Source organism: Lithobates pipiens, unplaced genomic scaffold (genome assembly GCF_037356315.1).
Source record: "Lithobates pipiens isolate NorthernLeopardFrog02 unplaced genomic scaffold, aLitPip1_a1.2 Scaffold_18, whole genome shotgun sequence".
Classification (NCBI taxonomy): domain Eukaryota; kingdom Metazoa; phylum Chordata; class Amphibia; order Anura; family Ranidae; genus Lithobates; species Lithobates pipiens.
Window position 1 is genome coordinate 639841391 of NW_027507758.1, and position 21476 is coordinate 639862866.

Here is a 21476-nt window from a genome sequence, read left to right on the forward strand (position 1 = left end):
AGGAATTAGCCCTGCTGCAAAGCATTGCATCAAAAATTGTACTTAAACGCCCCTGTTAAACAGGGGCAGAAAAATTGGGCCTTAGGCACTGGTGCTGGTGCCACCACACTGCAACCTCTGCCATATACTCTAGTTTTATTGCAGGAATTAGCCCTGCTGCAAAGCATTGCATCAAAAATTGTAATTAAACGCCCCTGTTAAACAGGGGCAGAAAAATTGGGCCTTAGGCACTGGTGCTGGTGCCACCACACTGCAACCTCTCCCATATACTCTTGTTTGATTGCAGGAATTAGCCCTGCTGCAAAGCATTGCATCAAAAATTGTACTTAAACGCCCCTGTTAAACAGGGGCAGAAAAAGTGGGCTGATGGCATCAACCAGAACCAGAAATGTTCTTCCAACATATCAGCGGAGGAGGAAGAGGATAGATAATCAACATAACAGGACAGTCACTCAGCATCAGCATAGGCAGTCTTGAAGGGATGTGATATTTAAAAAAAAATTATTCTGTTACATCAGCTTCAGGTGCTTGGTAGCTGTGGGTGATCCAAGACTGATTCATCTTGATGAAGGTCAGTCGATCAACTGATTCGGTGGACAGGCGCACCCTGTGATCGGTAACAAAGCCACCAGCAGCACTGAAGGTGCGTTCCGAAAGAACGCTGGATGCAGGACAGGCCAGTAGCTCAATTGCATACTGTGCAAGCTCTGGCCAGTGATCCATCCTCAAGACCCAGTAAGCCAGAGGATTTTCGGTGGGAAAGGTGTCCAAGTCTGACCTTGCCCCTAGGTATTCCTGCACCATGTAAATCAGACGCTGGCGATGGGTGCTGGAACCGATCATACCTTGGGGCTGCGGACTAAAAAATTGTCTGAAAGCATCAGTCAGACGGCCACCTTCTCCACCGCTCCTTCTGACCGATGCCTCAGCAACACGTTGTCCAGGACCAGGAGTTTGTAACCTCCCAGTCTCTGGGAACGCGTTGCACAGACCTTTCTGCAAGGCCTCCCAGAGATGTCTCATCCTCTGCTCCCTCTGCGATGGCAAGATAAGGTCGGCAACCTTACCCTTGTACCGTGGATCAAGGAGAGTGGCCAGCCAGTAATGGTCCCTCTCCTTGATCCGAAGAATACGAGGATCCTTCCGCAGGCTTTGCAGGATCAGGGAGGCCATGCAGCGTAGGTTAGCTGAGGCATTCGGTCCGGAGTCCTCTGGGTCACTAAGGACAACATGATCCGCAGCTACCTCCTCCCAGCCACGTACAAGTCCACGTGTTTCTTGGGACTGTAAATCATCCCTACAAGACTGCTGCTGAGTGCCAGCCTCCACCTCCATGCTGACACAATCATCCTCCTCCTCCTCTTCCTCCTCCTCATCCTCTTCCTGTGTGATGGGTGGCACAGCAGGAACACTGTCTGGATAAAGGGGGCCTTGAGAGGCAAGGAAGTCCTCCTCTTCCTGCCTCTGTTCTGCCTCAAGTGCCCTGTCCATTATTCCACGCAGCGTATGCTCCAAGAGGTGGACAAGAGGTACAGTGTCACTGATGCATGCACTGTCACTGCTCACCATCCTTGTGGCCTCCTCAAATGGTGACAGGACAGTGCATGCATCCCTGATCATGCCCCACTGGCGTGGTGAGAAAAAACCAAGCTCCCCTGACCCTGTCCTGGTGCCATAGTCGCACAGGTACTCATTGATGGCCCTCTGCTGCGTGTGCAGCCGCTGCAGCATGGCCAATGTTGAGTTCCATCTGGTGGGCATGTCACATATAAGGCGGTTCTTGGGCAGGTTCAACTCCTTTTGGAGCTCAGCCAGCCGAGCACAGGCATTAAATGATCGGCGGAAATGCACACAGACTTTCCTGGCCTGCTTCAGGACATCCTGTAAGCCGGGGTACCTGCCCAAGAACCGCTGCACCACCAGGTTAAGGACGTGAGCTACACAGGGCACATGGGTCAGTTGTCCCTGTCAGAGGGCGGAGAGGAGGTTGGTGCCATTGTCACAAACCACCATTCCTGGCTTGAGCTGGCGTGGCGTCAACCACCTCTCGGCCTGCCCCTGCAGAGCTGACAAAACATCCGCCCCAGTGTGGCTCCTGTCCCCCAAACAAACCAGCGCAAGCACGGCATGGCATCGCTTTGCCTGCGTACTTGCGTAGCCCCTGGAACGCCTACGAAGCACCGCTGGTTCTGAGGACAGAGCACTGGAAGAGGCCATGGAGGAAGAAGAAGAGGAGGGGGTGGAGGAGAGAGGTGTGTCACAACCAATAGTAGCATTTTGGAGGCGTGGTGGCAGAACAACCTCCAACACTACTGCACCTTGTCCTGCATCCTTCCCAGCTGCCAGAAGAGTGACCCAATGGGCCGTGAAAGACAGGTAACGTCCCTGTCCGTGCCTGCTGGACCATGAGTCAGCGGTAATATGCACCTTACCGCTGACCGCCCTGTCCAGCGAGGCAAGGACATTGCCTTCCACATGCCGGTAGAGAGCCGGAATCGCCTTCCGTGAGAAAAAGTGGCATTTGGGGACCTGCCACTGAGGAACCGCACATTGTACAAACTCACGGAAGGGGGCCGAGTCTACCAACTGAAAAGGCAGCAGTTGAAGTGCTAGCAATTTAGCCAAGCTAGCATTCAACCGCTGGGCATGTGGATGGCTGGGAGTGAACTTCTTTCGCCGGTCCAGCAGCTGGGGCAGGGACATTTGCCTGCTATAATCGGACGTGGGTGTACCGCTAGCAGAGTTCCCGGAAGCACTTGGCTGTGACACACCTAATCCTACACCTTCATTTCTCTGAGAGCAGGTTTCAGAGAGGACTGAAGGTCTAGTGGGGTTGGAGATGCCAGCTGATGAGGAGCAAGGAGAGGTCCGCTTTGTTCTTTGGTGTGGGTCTTTGAGGTACGCTTGCCAACGAGCTGCATGGCAGATCAACATATGTCTGGTCAAGCATGTGGTGCCCAAGCGGCTGATGTTTTGGCCACGTGAGATACGCTTGAGACATATGTTGCAAATAGCAGCGGTGTGATCTGATGCACTCGTCTCAAAAAAGGCCCACACCAAAGAACTTTTAGAATAACGCGCAGAGGCAGCGCTCTGCACAGGCGGAGCTCTGCGGTGTGATTCAGTCGCTGTGCTGACCCTAAGCTGGCCCCCGGAGGGCATCCTGCCTCGTTGGACATGTGCCTCCTCCTCCTCTCTCCTTCCAGGCACCCACGTGGAGTCAGTGCCCTCATCATTCCCTCCCTCTTCATCGCTGTAGCAAACCTGGCAGTATGCTGCAGCTTGTGGAACATGACTGCCAGATTGCTGTCCTTCTTGAGCATCCCCTCTCTCTGCGCTCACGCTACTGCCTTCCTCTAGCTGAGTGTCATCATCAGAGCCCACAAAACACTGGGCATCCTCCTGGAGCATGTACCCAACACTGTGCTCAAAGAGTTCAGGAGACTCCTCAGGAGGACGTGGTGGGTCTAGGGAAGGAGTCACTGATGATGACATTGAGAGGAGGGAAGACGATGCGTTGGCAGCTGCTTTGCTAGTACCCTGAGACTGGGTGAGAGAGGATGAGGAGGATGAAGAGGGCTTGGTCATCCACTCTACCAAGTCGTTGGCATGTTGCGGTTCAACATGTCCAGCTGCCGAAAAGAAGGACAAGCGTGTCCCATGGCCACGTGCTGATGACAATGCACCGCGTCCACGACCAGCACTGTTGTCTCTAGACACAGAGCCTGCTTGCCCTCTTTTATCGGCTCGTGCCTGTCTGCCTCTCCTTGCTGGCCTTCCAGTCATGGTAATGGCCTGAAGGGAGTTGGGTAAAAAAGCAGTTGGGTAGTGTATATTGTGCTAGAGGCACACAACACCCACTAACTCCTGCAGATGCCTTTATTATAGAACACCAGAGATAAAGGGGTATATACAGATGTATACTGTGCTGTGCTGGAGGCACACACAACTTCCAATAACTCCTGCAGATGGCAAGTGGGCTCAAATAGAGAACAGCTATGTAGGTGGATATAGCGGTATGTACTGGGTACAGAGTACTACTGACTGCAAGCTCTATTATAAAAGATAGATCACTAGCTATATAGGTGAGGTGAATATAGCGGTGTATACTGTGGTCAGGGCACGCAGACAATAACCATTACACAACAGCAAGATCGAAAATCGGCCGAAAACTATCGGTGTGTACTGTGTTGAAGGTACACAGAACACCCACTGCTTCAGACGCCAACACACTACACAAGGCCGCCGCGCTGGCGGCCTTATATAGTGTGGGGCGTGCACTACACAGCCTGAGCTATGATTGGCGACAGGCATCCTGCCTGTGGCCAATCATGGCTCTCCTCGCTGCTGGCGCTGCGATTTGCCAAGCATGCGGGGTCACAGTGCATGCTTGGCCAATCATGAGCCAGCAATGCACTGCGCCATCGCAGTGCATTGTGGGCCGTGAGCGCCACACGAATTTGGCGCGAACGGACCAAAATGTTCGGACTTCGCCGAACGGACGAACAGCCAATGTTTGAGTCGAACGTATGTTCGACTCGAACACGAAGCTCATCCCTACACGGCAGCAAGACTGATAATGGGAAAAAAAACCCTGGGAATCCATCTCCACCTCCCGGAGGAGCCTACACTGGCTGACTGTAAAGAATCGGATTACATTCAAGACCCTCTGCCTCACCCATAAATGCATACAAGGAAACTCTCCCCAATACCTATGCGAGAAGATAACACACTACCCACCCAACCGCAGTCTTCGATCATCTAACCAAAACCTCCTCCTCATTCCCAAATCCCGGTTCAAATCAAAGGGAGGACGAAGATACGCAGTCCAAGGACCACGGCTATGGAACGCTCTACCGACTAACATCGATATGGAAGAAAACCATCAGGCATTCAGGAAAAAACTCAAGACATACCTCTTCTAAGAAGCTAGACAACTAGGCTGATCAACCGCCTTGAGGTGTTTCAGTTCGCAATTGCAGCGCTATAAAAATCATTCATTCATTCATTCAAGTCTCTCAACTTCATGGGCGGCCTCACGTCATGTTGCACCTGAAGTGATCTGTAGACCAGCTTCCTGGTCCTCAATTCATACTTTTATGTCTCATTATTGTGTTGAACCAGCTTCTTTGTCTTTTGTTGATTTTGGTTTGAAAGTACTGTAGACCTGATAGTATTCAGCAATTCAGTATTGCCGCTAGGTAGTTGGGTACCTGGTGGTATTAAATAAGACAAGGTCAGATTATGGGTATGTGGGGTGTCTCAGCCAATGGGCAGGGGTTTTCTTGAAGCCCTTGGTCTGTTGGGAGATCCTATATATTCGGGTGGAGTCAGGTGATTGGTGTTCTGTGCCACCTGGATGGCTGTCTGTGTGGGCGTGTGTTGTATTGTCCGGGCTGCTAGGCTGGAGATTGGGCCTATTGCGGGCACATCTGGCTTATAGGCTGTCTGAGGGCCTATCCAAAAGCAAGAGAGCAGCGCAGAGTTGGTATTGCGGCTTGCAGTCCAACCAGATGTGATGGTTCTGGAGTAGGGATGGCCTTGCGGTTCGCCCGGTGCTCAGGTCACGGCAAATTTTACGCGTTCGCGATTCGCCAAACTGGCGAACTTCTGGAGCTGTTTGCTCGGTGGACATATGCGTTTACATTGTGAAAGAACTTTGACCCATGATGACACATCCATCATGGGGTACAGGACAGCCAATTGAGACATTTCAGCACATGGACAATTGGACATTCCCCCTACCTTATAAATAGACCTGATCTGGCGGCCATTTTACATTCTGTCTTTTGTCAGTGTAGGGAGAGGTTGCTGTATGGAGCAGGGACAGACTGTAGTGACACAAATCACTAACTATTAGGTCTACAAAAGTCCTTTTAAGGTCTGGTATAGGTGTACAGTATATAGGGTTTTGGTGCACTGCTGCTGACTGCTGTGCTGCTGATTGGTGAGTGCACTGCTGACTGATTCTGCAGCTGTCTTTTGTCGGTGTAGGGACAGGACGTTGTGTGGAGCAGGGACAGTCAGTTTAATCACTAGCTATTACTATTAGGTCCACAAAGGTCCTTTTAAGGACTGGTATAGGTGTACAGTATATACGGTTGTACACGTAAAATATACTTTCTTTCAAATATAGAAAGCCTATTATACTTGACTGCTGAGCTGAGTGCTGACCGATACTGCAGCTGTCTTTTATCAGTGTAGGGGCTGAGGGACAGTCTGCAAATCACTAACTACTAGGTCCACAAAGGTCCTTTTAAGGAATGGTATAGGTGAACTATTTGGTGTGCAGTATATAGTGGTGTAATACACGTATAAAATATTTGCATAGTATAGTGCATTTCCACTGTGCAGCATTGTGACTGCTGAGCGGTTCAGCAGCAATACTACAAAGAGTGACAAATGCAATTAAAAAAAAGTATTATAACTGGTGTGATAGACCAGTGGCCCCCAAAAACGCGGTGTTGTATACCTTCTTCCACATACATACTGCACTTCTCTAGAGACTTTTGTCACAGGGTCATTTAAAAAATGACAGGCAGAGGAAGAGGCAGGCCCTTCCGCAGGGGTGGTAGGGGTAGGGCAGGAGCAACAGGCTTGAGCCAAAGTGGCAAATTGCAGAAGGTGCATGTGATTACGTCAAAGGACACACCAGACTTGGTTGAGTGGCTCACTCAGCTTTTCTCTTCTGCACCCTCCTCATCCTCTCGATCTGCACCCTCTTCTTCACTCTCTGCTGTGTGCACCCCCAAAGACACTACCACCAACAACACCACCACCACCACATACCTTCCGCTTGAGTCACAGGAATTATTTTCCGATCCATCACAAGACATTTCCGATGCGCAGCCACTCTTGCCATTGGATCAGGAAGAGGAGGTAGCAACAACCGCCACTTAGCAGTCTGACGACAGTACCCAGATCACCCCAAGGAGGAGGTTGGTCCCCGCTGTTGCTGCCTACTCTGAGATCTCTAATTATAGCGGTGAGGAAGGTGACGTTGATGATGACGTGTCTAGTGATGTCACTTGGGTGCCCACAAGAGAGGAAGAGGAGGGAAGTTCAGAGGGAGATATGGACTAGCAGATAGTGAGGAGAAGCAGGCGGAACTTAGATTGCACAGGAGGGACAAAGCAGACTGCTAATGTATCAGGAGTGAGGCATCAACCATGTACGGTCACATCTGGCGCTCCCAGGACGGCCGGCACATGGCTCCGCAATGTGGGCTTTTTTAATGTGTTGCTGACAATAGTGTTGCCATCTGCAATCTTTGCAGTCAACGCATAAGTCGCGGTAAGCCCAACACTCACCTAGGGACGACCGCCTTAAGAAGGCACATGAGCTGCCATCACCAAGCCCAGTGGGAGCAACGGAACACCAACACAGCCACACACCAGGCTCTCACCGTCCAGCCTCGTCTTCTACTTCTCCTTCTCCTCTCTCCTCACAATTGTCCTCCACTCCACCTTCCATCATACCACCCTCACGTTTTTCTGGAAAAAGGCAGGCTTCCGTGGGCCAAATGTTCGAGCGTAAAAAAATGATGACGCCGGATAACCCTCTTGCCCAACGGTTGACGGCTGGCTTGTCAGAACTGATAGCCCGCCAACTACTGCCATATAAACTGGTGGACTCGGAGGCCTTTCGAAAATTTGTGACCATTGGAACACCACAATGGAAGGTCCCAGGAAGGAAGTATTTCTCACAGAAGGGCACCCCAGAGCTATATGGCCATGTTCAGCGGCAAGTGAATGTATCTCTGGCACACAGTGTCGGTGCCAAGATACATCTGACCACAGACACGTGGTCTAGCAAACACGGGCAGGGAAGGTATATAACTTTTACTGCCCACTGGGTGAACCTTCTGACGGCCGTCAAGCATTTAACCCGTGGCACCCATGTAGATTTGGTTTTACCTCCACGGATTGCATGCAGGCCTGCCTCTTCTTCTCTTCCTCCTACTCCATCATCCTCCCTCTCCTCCTCGGCTGACTCCTCCTTTTCCGCTGCTAGCGTCTCTTCCGCTGCGCCGCCCAAGATCCCCAGAACCTATTCGACATGCTAGGCGAGACGTTGCCATGCTGTGCTGCGTCTGTTGTGCCTGGAAGCCAAGAGCCACACTGGCCCTGCACTCCTTTCAGCTTTGCGTTCACAGGCAGATCAGTGGCTAACACCGCTCAATTTGAAAATTGGTAAAGTGGTGTGTGACAACAGTGCCAATCTGCTTAGCGCATTGAAACAGGGAAAAATTACACACGTGCCATGCATGGCGCACGTCTTAAACTTGGTCGTGCAGTGATTCGTTGTCCAATACCCTGGGGTCCAGGACATCTTGCGGCAGGCAAGGAAAATCTTGGCCCATTTCAGAAGATCTTACACGGCCATGGCTCGCCTTGCTGACATTCAGCGGCGACACAATCTGCCGGTCAGACGTCTTATTTGCAATTGCCCGACGCGATGGAACTCAACCTTCTATATAACGACTACCTGTACGAACTCTACGGCAGAACAGGTTCTGTGGTTTTTTTCACAGCGCCAGTGGCTGCTCATGCGCGACGCATGCAGACTTCTGCGGCCATTTGATGAGATCAACAAACTGGTCAGTCGCAGCCATGGCGCCATCAGTGACATCGTACCTTATGCCTTCTTTATGGAGCGTGCATTGCATCATGTCATTGATCAAGCCGAGGAGCAGGAGCAGGAAGATGAGGAAGTCGCAATGCTGGATGAATTCCCAGGGGGGGCTACTCTATCTGAGACAAGTCAACAACAGGAGTCTGAAGAGGAGTCAGAGGAGGATGGTGCTGGGGTGGATGAGGAGGAGCAAGAAGAGCATGCTTTAAACCTTTCTGGGATCCCTGTTGTTGTGCGTGGATGGGGAGAGGAGAACGAGAAGGATGACATTATCCTGGATGATGAGCAGGAGCCAGGCCACCACACCGCTTCCAGTTTAGTGCAAATGGGGGCCTTCATGCTCCAGTGTTTTAACAGGGACCCTCGTATAAAAAGCATAAAGGTCAAGGACCAGTACTGGGTGGCAACGTACTTAGACCCCCGGTACAAACACAAAATGGCGGAAATGTTACCACCGTCACAGAGGGCTGTCAGAATGGAGCACTTCCAGGCCTTGCTTCGAGAAATGCTGCATTCTGCTTTTGCGTGCGCTGGCAGAGGAGGAATTTCGACTCCCAGAGAAAGAGTTGCGGGTACCAATCCAACAGCGCCTGCAAGAAGAGGGCGGCTTGAAGATGTGTTTGGTGACTTCTGACATGAGGTCATTCTTTCAGCCGACCCATCGACAGGTCTCATCCGGATCCAGCATCAGGGAATGCCTAGACCGACAGGCGTCCGACTACATCGGGTTAACGGCCGATGTGGACGCTCTGAGGAGTGATGAACTCCTGGACTACTGGGTGGGAAGGCTTGACCTCTGGCCAGAGCTTGCCCAATTTACAATGGAACTGTTGGCTTGCCCCTCGGCCAGTGTCCTGTCTGAAAGGACGTTCAGCGCAGCAGGGGGGATCGTGACCGATAAGCGCACTCGCCTAGCTCAGGACAGTGTTGACTACCTCACATTTATAAAAATGAATGAGGCATGGATCTCGGAGGAATTTAACACATGTGACCAGTAGACCATTTATATGCATGACTCTATAAACAATATATTTAATCAAGCACACAGACCTTTTTTCTACCTTTGGCTCACTTCCTTGTTCAAAAAAATCACACCGTACTATATGCCCATACCCTCCTGTTTGAAGAGGTTGAGCGGTGTCATATTTTTGGGTCCAGCAGCGAGTTGCTGGTATCAGTGCTGCTGTCAGTGCTCTCTATCTCGGTGCTGGTGTCAGTGCTCTCTATCTTGGTGATGGCGTGGTGTCAGTGCTCCCTATCTCGGTGCTGGTGTGGTCTCAGTGCTCTCTATCTCGGTGCTGGTGTGGTCTCAGTGCTCTCTATCACGCTGCTGGTGTGGTGTCAGTGCTCTCTAACTCTGTGCTGGTGTCAGTACTCTCTATCACGGTGCTGGTGTGGTGTCAGTGCTCTCTATCTCGGCGCTGGTGTCAGTGCTCTCTATCACGGTGCTGGTGTGGTGTCAGTGCTCTCTATCTCGGTGCTTGTGTGGTCTCCGTGCTCTCTATCTCGGTGCTTGTGTGGTCTCAGTGCTCTCTATCATGGTGCTGGTGTGGTGTCACTGCTCTATATCATGGTGCTGGTGTCGTGTCAGTGCTCTCTATCTCGGTGCTGGTGTGGTGTCAATGCTCTCTATCTCAGTGCTGGTGTCAGTGCTCTCTATCACTGTGCTGGTGTGGTGTCAGTGCTCTCTATCTCGGTGCTGGTGTGGTCTCAGTGCTCTCTATCACGGTGCTGGTGTGGTGTCAGTGCTCTCTATCACGGTGCTGGTGTGGTGTCAGTGCTCTCTATCTCGGTGCTGTTGTCAGTGCTCTCTATCTCGGTGCTGGTGTCAGTGCTCTCTATCTCGGTGCTGGTGTGGTGTCAGTGCTCTCTATCTCGGTGCTGGTGTCGGTGCTCTATATCACGATGCTGGTGTCAGTTCTCTATATCACGGTGCTGGTGTCAGTGCTCTCTATCTCAATGCTGGTGTCAGTGCTCTCTATCTCGGTGCTGGTGTCAGTGCTCTCTCTCTATCTCGGTGCTGGTGTGGTCTCAGTGCTCTCTATCATGGTGCTGGTGTCAGTGCTCTCTATCACGGTGCTGGTGTGAGTGCTCTCTATCACGGTGCTGGTATCAGTGCTTTCTATCACGGTGCTGGTGTCAGTACTCTCTATCTCGGTGCTGGTGTCAGTGCTCTCTATCTCGGTGCTGGTGTCAGTGCTCTTTATCTCGGTGCTGGTGTCAGTGCTCTCTATCTCGGTGCTGGTGTCAGTGCTCTCTATCTTGGTGCTGGTGTCAGTGCTCTCTAACACGGTGCTGGTGTCAGTGCTCAGTCTCTATCGCGGTGCTGGTTTCAGACAGTGAGGGAGATAGCAGCGGAGAAGCCAATCAGCAGGCAGTGCCAGCACCATGGCTGAGGATCAGCACTGGACTGTCACCTCTGGACCACCACAGTGGAGCCCTGCATAGGTGGGGGTTAAGGGCCGGGCAGAGGGAGGGGCTCAAGCACAGGTTGTCACACTGGGACACTGGCACAGGACTGCGCTGCCCTGACTGTGGCACTGATCATCTCCTGAGTCCTGCACCACCTTCATAGCCTGGCCTGACCTTGCCTCTCCTCCATGGCCTTCATGCACTCCTGAATTGTCAAAATTTCACAGATAAAAAAAGAATGCTTGTCGTTGTCGATTCCAGATTCACATAATACTTTTATGTCAGTGTCCATGTTGTGGGACTATGTGTGCACAGCTAGTAAGTATTTTGTGGCTGAAAATATGACCTGTAGGTTTTTAAGGTTCGCCTGCCATTAAAGTCAATGGGGTCCGCCGCGAACTTTGCGGTTCGTGAACTTTTGGCCGCGTTCGCGGTTCGAGTTCATGAAATGTCCCGTCGGAAGTTCGTCCATCACTATTCTGGAGAACCAGTTAGGGTCAGAGGTACAGAGCAAACTGTCTCCAGTAAGGGACTGTCTGCCTTGTTGCTAGGGACCGCAGTGAGTAACTGAAGCAAGTACCGGAGCAGTATTCTCACCAACTGGGGACGGTGAAGAATCAGGAAACTTCAGTGGGTATCAAGCCAGGGACCCAGCCAGAGGAGGTGACACTTGAAGAGCAGCCTTGTGTGTGAAGCCAGGGACCAAGCAGGCCAGTGGGGTGAAGCTTGAGAGGTATCTTGAGTGCCAAGCTAGGGACCCAGCAAAGAGGCGGGGGTGACACTTGAGGAAGATACCACTGTGAAGATTGGAGGAGCTCAAGGGATTCCGTGGCAGAGAATCAGAGGGTCCAGTGAGAGACCAGGACCTTGGTGGGCTGAAGAACTACAAGGAGTGATTGTAGTGGAAGTGAAAGAACTGTTACGCTTTGTGTTAGGAACTGTTAAAGACTATTGACAGCATTCCTATACATGCAGATGTAGTGTCTTTCTGGATGCCTTTCCCTGCATGGCTGTCCTCCTTTTGAGGTCTCAGTGTCTGCCAATTAATCTTGCAACTACCTAAGGGTGTTTTGGCCCCAACCCTCTCTCCCAAAAGTTCTGTTAAGAGAAATAAAATCTCTTTGTTCATTCAAGAAGTATCTGGCACCCAACAACTTTAACTACCTTGCATCCACCATACTTTCCAACCCACCATATTCAGAAGGATGTCAGCTATCTCTGGCCCTGGAGGTTCTCATTAGACCACAGGAGGCCTGGGGACCTCGCTACACACAATTGTATGGTAAATAAAGAATAATTTTTTATTTTTGTTTTATTTTTACATCACCAGAGCAGTACAGCATATGACTTGTGTGGTGGTGACTAGGGATGCTGGCTGGTTTCAGTATCTAAAAAAAATAAAATAACTTATTTTAAAAAAAATTATTTTTTTTGTTTGTTTTTTAACATATTAACCCTGTACTACTCTTGGGAGGTGATCATGGTTTTATTTATTTTTTATTTTTTGATGATCACTTTTATAAGCAATCATTTTTTATGAATGACACAGGGTGTACTATTGTTATAGCAGTGATTGGTCACAGCTCTCACATAGTACAGATGTGATAGACCCTGTCTGTACCATGTGATCACTGTGACCACTGTAAGGATTAAGGTATGTCTAAACAAAATGGTTGACAGTATGTCTTACTAAATACTTGTATTTCTCTATCCTTCTCAGTAAAATAAGGACTCGTCATCTTTAGTCACGTACGCATAAGAGGCCGCATCAGCCCTAAAAAGCAGTCTACGCCCAGAAGATTGTCTTATCAGCTGATAACACCCGGAGAATTGTCTTTTCTTTGCAAAAATGTTGTTTTTTTACATTGCTGATGTTTGCTCTTTTCTGTCTATAAAAGAGAAGTAATAAAGAGCTCAGAGTCAGAGAGAGTCAGAGTTAAACACGGACTTCTGAGCAGAAATACTGAATACCTCCGTGTCTCTTTGCTTAGATAAGAACTCTAACTAACAATTGGGAAACGGTAACATAACCTGACAAATAGGTGACTTGTTGAGGTCACACCTAACATTTCTGGCGCCGCGAACAGGGACCTGCAGAAAGAAACTACAAGAGGCGAACGAACATAAGGACGGAACAAAGAGGTCGGGCACATCAAGAACCACAGACAAATCCTGCGCAGGTAAGAAAAGCTTTATTTTCTTATAAACTCTGTGCTTCTTAGATTTGTGCCCACCTGATCTGTCTGAATTGTTCTTCAGGTAAACACCAACCTCTGTAGTAAGCGGGTCTTGAACTTAATATTTTGGCTTATGTTACCGTTGTTTCTTGTCTGTCTACTTGTCATCTGTCTGTTGTGACTGAGATAAGCCCTGTTTGTATGGTGTGAATTGAAACATATATCATCCCAATGGGTAACGGAATGCGCCCTTAACTCGTAAGAGTACTTTGGGGGTCCGACACTTAAGTTTGATATACGCTTTTTGATTCATGAGCCTAAAAACGGGTTGAAAGTATAAGTCCTGACTGCCTCAATAAAGCAGGAATAAGAAACGATTGCTGAGAGATTCCATGGTAATGGGACGGGAATAAGGTCTCCACAAAGCCCGGAGATCTAGTCATATGTGTTTGGCCACCAAAAGGAATGCTTGTATATGTTGTAGCCGTCAGTCTGGTCATAATATTTGTCAGTTGGCTAGCATATAAAGTAATTCGATTTCAGAAATCTCATCCAGGAGGGGTTTTTAATATTTTGGCACCCTAGGAGGAGAAGGCAACGAGACACTTAGTAAGTGATCCAAACGCCACCTAGGCAGGACTGTCAAAATGGGCCAGACACATGGTAAACCCCAGGAGGAATCTCAGAAATGTTATGCTGTTAAAGACATAATTACAATGTTGTATGGGAAGGATAAGGCACAGGGCACGAATAGGGTTCTCAAGAAATTTGGAATGGATGGAGAAAATGGGCTAAGTGTAGAAGGTTGGGAGAATATCTAACCTGGACACGCCTACCTCAAGGAATGGCGCATTCGCCAACTCTATACTCACAAGCCCTGCAGACAGTGTTAGGAGAATGGCTACCACCTGACACTTGTGTATTGTTGCAATATGTAGATGACCTATTGTTATGTTGTCCGGATAACGATACTTGTTTAAAAGCCACTCTATCATTGTTACAATTCCTGGCTGAAAAAGGGTGCAAGGTGAATAGAACTAAGTTACAGATATGTCAGAAAAAGGTTGTCTTTTTGGGCCACTGTATATCCCAGGGTACTCGACACCTCACTGAAGACCGAGTCCAGGCCATAAGACAAATGAATGTCCCACGCAACTTTAAGCAACTTCGTATGTTTCTGGGAATGGTGTCATATTGTAGACAATGGATACCACATGCCAGTTCTCTGATGCAGCCATTATATGATTGCTTGAAAATAGTACCCTATGTACTCACAGAAGCAGGTCATGAATCTTTTAGCACCTTAAAAAGGTTACTAATTTCGGCACCTGCGATCGGGATCCCTGATTATACCAAAACATTTCATTTGTACATTGCTGAAATCACGGGACACGCAACAGGGGTGTTGACACAACAACACATCAAACAAAGGCCGGTAGCATACTTCTCGGCGGCTCTCGATCCTGTCTCTAGAGGATCACCGTCCTGTGTACGAGCAGTTGCAGCAGTGTCAATTATCATTGACAAATCCTCAGAAATTGTCTTAGACAATCCTGTAGTGGTACATACCACACATGACATACACGCCATCTTGTCACAGGTCCAGCCAAAACACATATCAATGGCAAGACAGCTGCGTCTACAATGCACCTTGCTCCTACCCCCCAATGTTACCTTTCAGCGATGCACTTCTTTTAACTTAGCACAGCTTTTACCATTACAGACAGATTTGACAGGGGGGAGTAATGATGATAATGGTGTAGACACAGCACAAGATACTCAGGATTCTGACACACTTTCGTTTCAGGACATAACATCTGATGAACACGATTGTTTTCAACTTATGGAACAAGAAACCATGGGGTTCCCACATGTCACAGACATACCCATTGCAAATGCAGAACACACACTGTACATAGATGGTAGTAGATTTGCCGATGACAAAGGTAAATATCACACAGGTTATGCTGTGGTAACGGACACACAGGTAATTGAGGCAAAGTCACTACCAGCACACATGTCGGCACAAGAAGCGGAACTAACCGCTCTAGAGAAAGCCCTAGAACACTTGGAGGGACAAGAAGGGAACATTTACACTGATTCCGCATACGCCTACGGTGTTGCACATGATTATGGCCACATATGGAAAGCTAGAGGTTACCTTACAGCAGCAGGCACACCTGTTAAACATGGTGAAGGAATCAAAAGAGTCCTGAACAATCTTCCAAAGGTTATAAGAGTAGCCATCATGAAGATAGCGGCACACACGAGCGCAAAAACAACTGAGGCAAAAGGAAACGCATTTGCAGATTTAACTGCAAAGAAGGCAGCTCTAGGGGAAGTAAGCCCTGAGACCTTAGCCACGGTACAGGTGAGTATGCCCGAAACCACATGGCAGCAGCTAATGGAACTACAGGAACAAGCAGGGGCTATTGAGAAGGACCGTTGGGTTAAGGAGGGAGCTGCACCAGGCCTTGACAATGTATGGAGAGAAGGAGACAAAATATGTCTACCCGCTTCTCTATACCCCGCAATGGCAGCGGCTGTCCACTTACCCACTCATGTCAGCTCCAATTCTATGTATAGGATTGTAAGCCAAGGATGGCTAGCCCCTGGATTCAGTAGTACTGCAAGGAACTACTGTGCTGCATGCCAAATCTGTCTGATTAATAACCCAGGACAGAGAGTGAAAACCCCACGTAAACATCAGGTCCGGGCCCAATATCCCTTTCAGAGACTGCAGATTGACTACATACAAATGCCTAAGAGCGGCCCCTTTGAATTTGTTCTCGTGTGCATCTGCCTATTTTTAGGCTGGCCCGAAAGTTATCCTGTGAAATCAGCTACGGCAAAAGCCACCGCCAAGAAACTGATTACTGAGCTGATACCTAGGTTTGGTCTCCCAGAAACAATAGAATCAGATAGGGGGACACATTTCACGGGAGAAATAATGCAAAATGTGATGGCAATGTTAGGGGTTCAACAAAGTTTTCATACTCCTTACCACCCACAGAGTTCAGGATCAGTAGAAAGAGTAAATGGTACAATCAAGCTGAAAATACAAAAGGCCATGCAGGAGTTGAACAAACCATGGCCTGAGTGCCTACCCTTAGCTTTGTTCTCTATTAGGTACACCCCAACAGGAAAAACCGGGTTATCCCCATATGAAATACTGTTTGGAAGTGCACCTAGATTAGGTTTATATTTTCCTCAAAGTATGCAATTGCAATGTGATAGGTTAACTACGTATGTAATACAGTTGCAACAGCGTCTGACTAAAATCCACAAGAGTGTGTATTCTTCTCTTCCAGACCCTAATTCTGTCACAGGTACTCACGATCTACAACCAGGAGACTATGTGTATGTAAAGAAACATACCAGAAAGACACTGGAACCAAGGTTTGAAGGTCCTTTCCAGGTGCTATTGATTACAGCAACCTCAGTGAAATTGGAAGGGAAACCTACCTGGATCCACGCTTCTCACTGTAAAAAGGAGCCAGTTGGCAAATGACAACATGTATCTTTTTATTCTTTTTGTTTCAGTAATCCTGGCTAATAGTTTGGTTACCTCACAGAATAAAATACACAAGGATGAAGGATTTTCTAAAAAAATGTTATTACTGAAGTTTAAATATGCTTATGCCCAGAAGTCAGGATATGAGAAATGTTGGATTTGTAGCAAATTACACCCCAGCACAGCAAGTATACCACTGATGGCAGTTCCTATAAACTATACTGATCTTGCTAACAGTAGCATTAACATAATTAGAACAAATACCAGCGAGACAGTAATGTTTAAGTCAAATGGCCTCGCCTTTTCCCCTGATTGGTGTTTCAACCTAGGGAAAACAACGGGAGGAAATGGAGAATGCCAAGACAGCAAATTTAACTTGTCCATTTTCATACCAAAAGCTACTCCTGGGAAAAACACGGTCTTCTACCCTAGTATAACCCACACACACCAATCGTTAGCTGAGTTCCTCGGTAATATTTCAGACAACAACACCAGGTGGTTAGTGAGTAACCTATCTCTTTATGGATACACCTCCCTTTATAGAAATAATATCGGTAGTAGATCAGTAGCACTGGGAAATAATATATATATCTGTTGTGAGGATAAATGTTATACTTGGATACCTAGAAAAGCTCAGGGATGGTGCTACCTCGCAAGTTTAGTACCAGTAATGGGAGTAGTAGGTGATGAACGAGGTGATCACCTATTAGAAGCTAGCATGCACCCTAGATATCCCCTCAGGTATCGTAGTAAAAGAGAAATATTCCTGAAGAAGGACATGGCATGGGCTTGGTTCCCGTCCTGGACAGGATGGGGTATAGACTTAATGAAACGACTAAATAACTATACAGGAATTATTAATGATGTTTTGGAGAAAAACTCTGATGACATTACTAAGTTAAATCTGGAGACCAGAGCCATCAGACAACAATTAGAATTACATGAATTAGCAATTGAAAGTATGAGTGCAGCACTGACAGGACTCTGTGAAACTACTGAGGACTATGAGTGCTGTACTTGGATACATAACACCAGCATTGAGGTACCTGACTATTATGACATCATTGCACAACACCGTACGGAAGTAAAGAATTTACAAGAGAAGGCCCGAAATATTGGTCGCGACTGGGATCCGTTTGGTGGAACTTTTAGTTTCTCAGGGTTATTCTCTTGGGTTAAGAAGGCAGCAATGACGATTATAGTGGTGCTCTTATTCGTATTTTTCTTTTATGCATGCTTTAAACTGCTCATGTGCTTTTGCAAGAAAGCCAAGGTAAATGATGCGGAAAAGATGGAACTTTTGTGAAGATAGGTGGATTTAGATCCTTGACATCACCCATCTTGCAGAAAAGCCACTCTTCCTGAATTTTAGATGTTGGTACTGTCCAGGGGGATGGGTGTATACCCCTCTGACAACTCGCGGTCAGGGAGAGTACTCTGGATATAGGCCGACTAGAACTTGTTCAGGTGGACCCAGGGCAAGAGGGAGGGGTGATGTCAAAGGGGGAAATGTAAGGATTAAGGTATGTCTAAACAAAATGGTTGACAGTATGTCTTACTAAATACTTGTATTTCTCTATCCTTCTCAGTAAAATAAGGACTCGTCATCTTTAGTCACGTACGCATAAGAGGCCGCATCAGCCCTAAAAAGCAGTCTACGCCCAGAAGATTGTCTTATCAGCTGATAACACCCGGAGAATTGTCTTTTCTTTGCAAAAATGTTGTTTTTTTTACATTGCTGATGTTTGCTCTTTTCTGTCTATAAAAGAGAAGTAATAAAGAGCTCAGAGTCAGAGAGAGTCAGAGTTAAACACGGACTTCTGAGCAGAAATACTGAATACCTCCGTGTCTCTTTGCTTAGATAAGAACTCTAACTAACAATTGGGAAACGGTAACATAACCTGACAAATAGGTGACTTGTTGAGGTCACACCTAACACCACTCACAGAGATCATCACAATAGTACACAATGAATAGCTATGAATGAAAGCCATTCATTGTGTACAGCTGTCATGTGATCGCTGTAATTGGTCATAGAGATCACATAGTACTGGAGCCAGCCCAGTACAATGATCTGTCATCTGGTGGAGCTGCAACATGGCTACTAGACTTGGAAGACTTCATATGATGTTCACCCAGGATGGGAGCGCTCCCACTCGGCCGTCATTCTCCTATAGGCCTGGCTGGAAGCAGTTAATTATAGTCTAAATCCACCTGGAGGCCTGGGGACACTGTACAAGTTATACTGTATATGTAGTCTTGGTGGTCCCTGTGGAAGTCCATATGTGGACATTTCTACTTAAAAGACAGAATAAATCCACCTGGAGACTTTTCCCACACCTGGAGTGTGCTGAGTTCTTGGATAACGTCTACACAGTGTCTACAGATTGGCTTTATAACCCCAATGATCTTGCTCCAGTTCATGGATGTAATCACTATGTTTGGATGATCTCACCAGTCAGGAGACTTTCCTGTCATCCTACATGATCCCTTCTGAGGATTCTTCTATCCTTCCAAACAAATGTATGAAATCCTCGATGAGTCCTCCTTCTATGTGATCTAGAAGATCTGGAATCACAATGTCTTTATGGATGAAGTGGATGACCCAGTTTATATATTATTTATTGCTTTACAGTTTTTTTTCACTCAGGATTAATTATTTTATTTACAGTATATAAACATTCAAGGAATTGTTCTTACTATGAGAGATCTCCACCACCTTTCCTAGGTGAACATTACATCCATGTAATTTATGTTTAACATCTTCATTATGAGTGGATTGATTCATATTTTTATGCTTTTGGATGTATTTTTGCATTTTCTTCACCAAAACGGTCTGTTTGGGGGGTATCTGTTTTATTAGCTATACATTTGTTGTTAACTTGTGTACTGTGTCTTTAAGACTTTTCTGTATTTAATAAAAATATCTTTGTTAAACAGTTGGTTACATAAGAACTGTATCTATTTCTTCTTACTTTTTTGTGTTATATTTGAACTTCTGTGGTAATTCTGTAAGATATTTTAAAGACGAGGTTACTATGATAGGTTTCTCGGAAGCTGCAGTTCCTCTGATCTCCACCAGGTGGTGATCTCACTTATCTCCAGACAGGAAGTTTCTATGGAATACAGACAGGAAGTGATGTCAGATACAGCCAGGAAGTGATTTTGATTACAGACAGGAAGTAATCTGGAATAAAGACAAGACGTTTCATGCGGCAGGAAAGAGAAGACGTTGCTGGAAGTGACAGCAGAGGAGGTAATAAGATCTTATTTTCTATTTACACACACTGGACTCACCTCCGCCGATCACTTCCACTGAGGCTCTTTGTTCTCGGTGACCCCAAACATGGCACATTGCAGCCACTGAGATTCCCAAGTGATGACAAAGGCTGAGATGAGGGGCATGAATGAGGGGGGGGGAGGGGGTCTGTACTGGGGTGCCAGTCAGAGGGGGTTATGGGCATGGGTGGCAGAGAGATGAGGAGGATGGATAAGAATGGGTGGGACAGATGAAGGGGCAATAATATGGGCAGCCCTGAAAGCGGCACATAGGTGTTGGGGTAGACTGAGGGAGATATGGGGGGGGGGGGCAGCAGGCTGGGCAGAAACTCCAGAGAGCAGCTGGCAAAGGTAGGAGAGGAGTTGGAGATGTGCAGAGAGCTGATCAAACATAGCCAGGGGGCTCTACATGGAGGGGGCTCTGAAATGGCCGAATGTGCTGCACACTCTGTTCTCAGCAATCCTAATTGGTGATCACCAGGGGAGCCTCCCCTGATCTTGGGACCCTTTTCTGTTGTCTTGGTCGGAAGGTGTGACCTTTGCAACCGTAATAGTTCTGCAACTGGTTCTGAATAAATAAGAGGAGCTGAGGGGTCTCTGAGGTGGTAGTGGGACTAAGGATTCTGCAAGCCTCCGAGAGTTTACTTCATCTGAAGGGCTCTGGGCCCCCGGAGGAGGAAGTGTAGATGAAGGACTTTTGGGGGCCTCTTAGGAAGTAATAGGACTGAACAACTCTGAGAGGTTAGTGGGGCTGAGGGGGTAGTCAGGCTGCACGGCTCTGAGGTAAGAGGGGGCTTTAGGGCTCATAGGGGCTCTTGGTCTCTGTTGGTCCTCCCACCCCACCCTACTTTTCTGACCTTCTTAAAGAACTCCTGCCAGCAAATGAAGGACGCCTTCACCTCATCATATCACTGGTCAAGAAAAATTTTCCACAAAATAGATCAAGACTAAGAGAACAATCCCCTTCAACCTGTTGTGTCCCCCTCCTACCCGCACTGAGTTGCTATTGAAAAGGACAGAACAGACTCCTCCTAGAGCTGCACTATTCTGGCCAAAATGAGAATCACAATTTTTTTTTGTTGCTTAGAATAAAAAGATCACGATTCTCGCAACGTAAAAGCCCTTCACATTATACAAAAAAAATGGGCTAACTTTACTGGTTAGTTTTTTTTTTTTTTATGCATTAAAGTAATTTTTTCAAAAAAATTGCATTCGAAAGACCGCTGCCTCGAATACAGTGTGACATAAAATATTGCAACAACCACCATTTTATTTTCTAGGGTGTCTACTAAAAAAAAAATGTATAAGGTTTGGGGGTTGAGTAATTTTCTAGCAAAAAAAAATGATTTTAACTTGAAACCAACAAATGTCAGAAAAAGGTTTAGTGTTTAAGTGGTTAAACTTTTTTTCACAAATGCGCGTACACACGACAGGACTTTTCGAGGGACTAGGTCAGACGG

The 21476-nt window shown here is 47.4% G+C and overlaps 2 protein-coding genes across 2 annotated transcripts in view; one reads left to right on the forward strand and one right to left on the reverse strand.

The window, feature by feature from the left end:
• The window catches only part of LOC143986899 (uncharacterized), a 549767-nt gene that overhangs the window by 236422 nt on the left and 291869 nt on the right, over positions 1–21476 (reverse strand). The window lies entirely within an intron of this gene.
• Positions 19899–21476, forward strand: part of LOC143989936 (uncharacterized) — a 55490-nt gene continuing 53912 nt past the window's right edge. The window contains exon 1 of the mRNA XM_077490207.1: positions 19899–19993. The gene's annotated coding sequence lies outside the window, so the exon portion shown is untranslated. The remainder of the gene's footprint in view (positions 19994–21476) is intronic.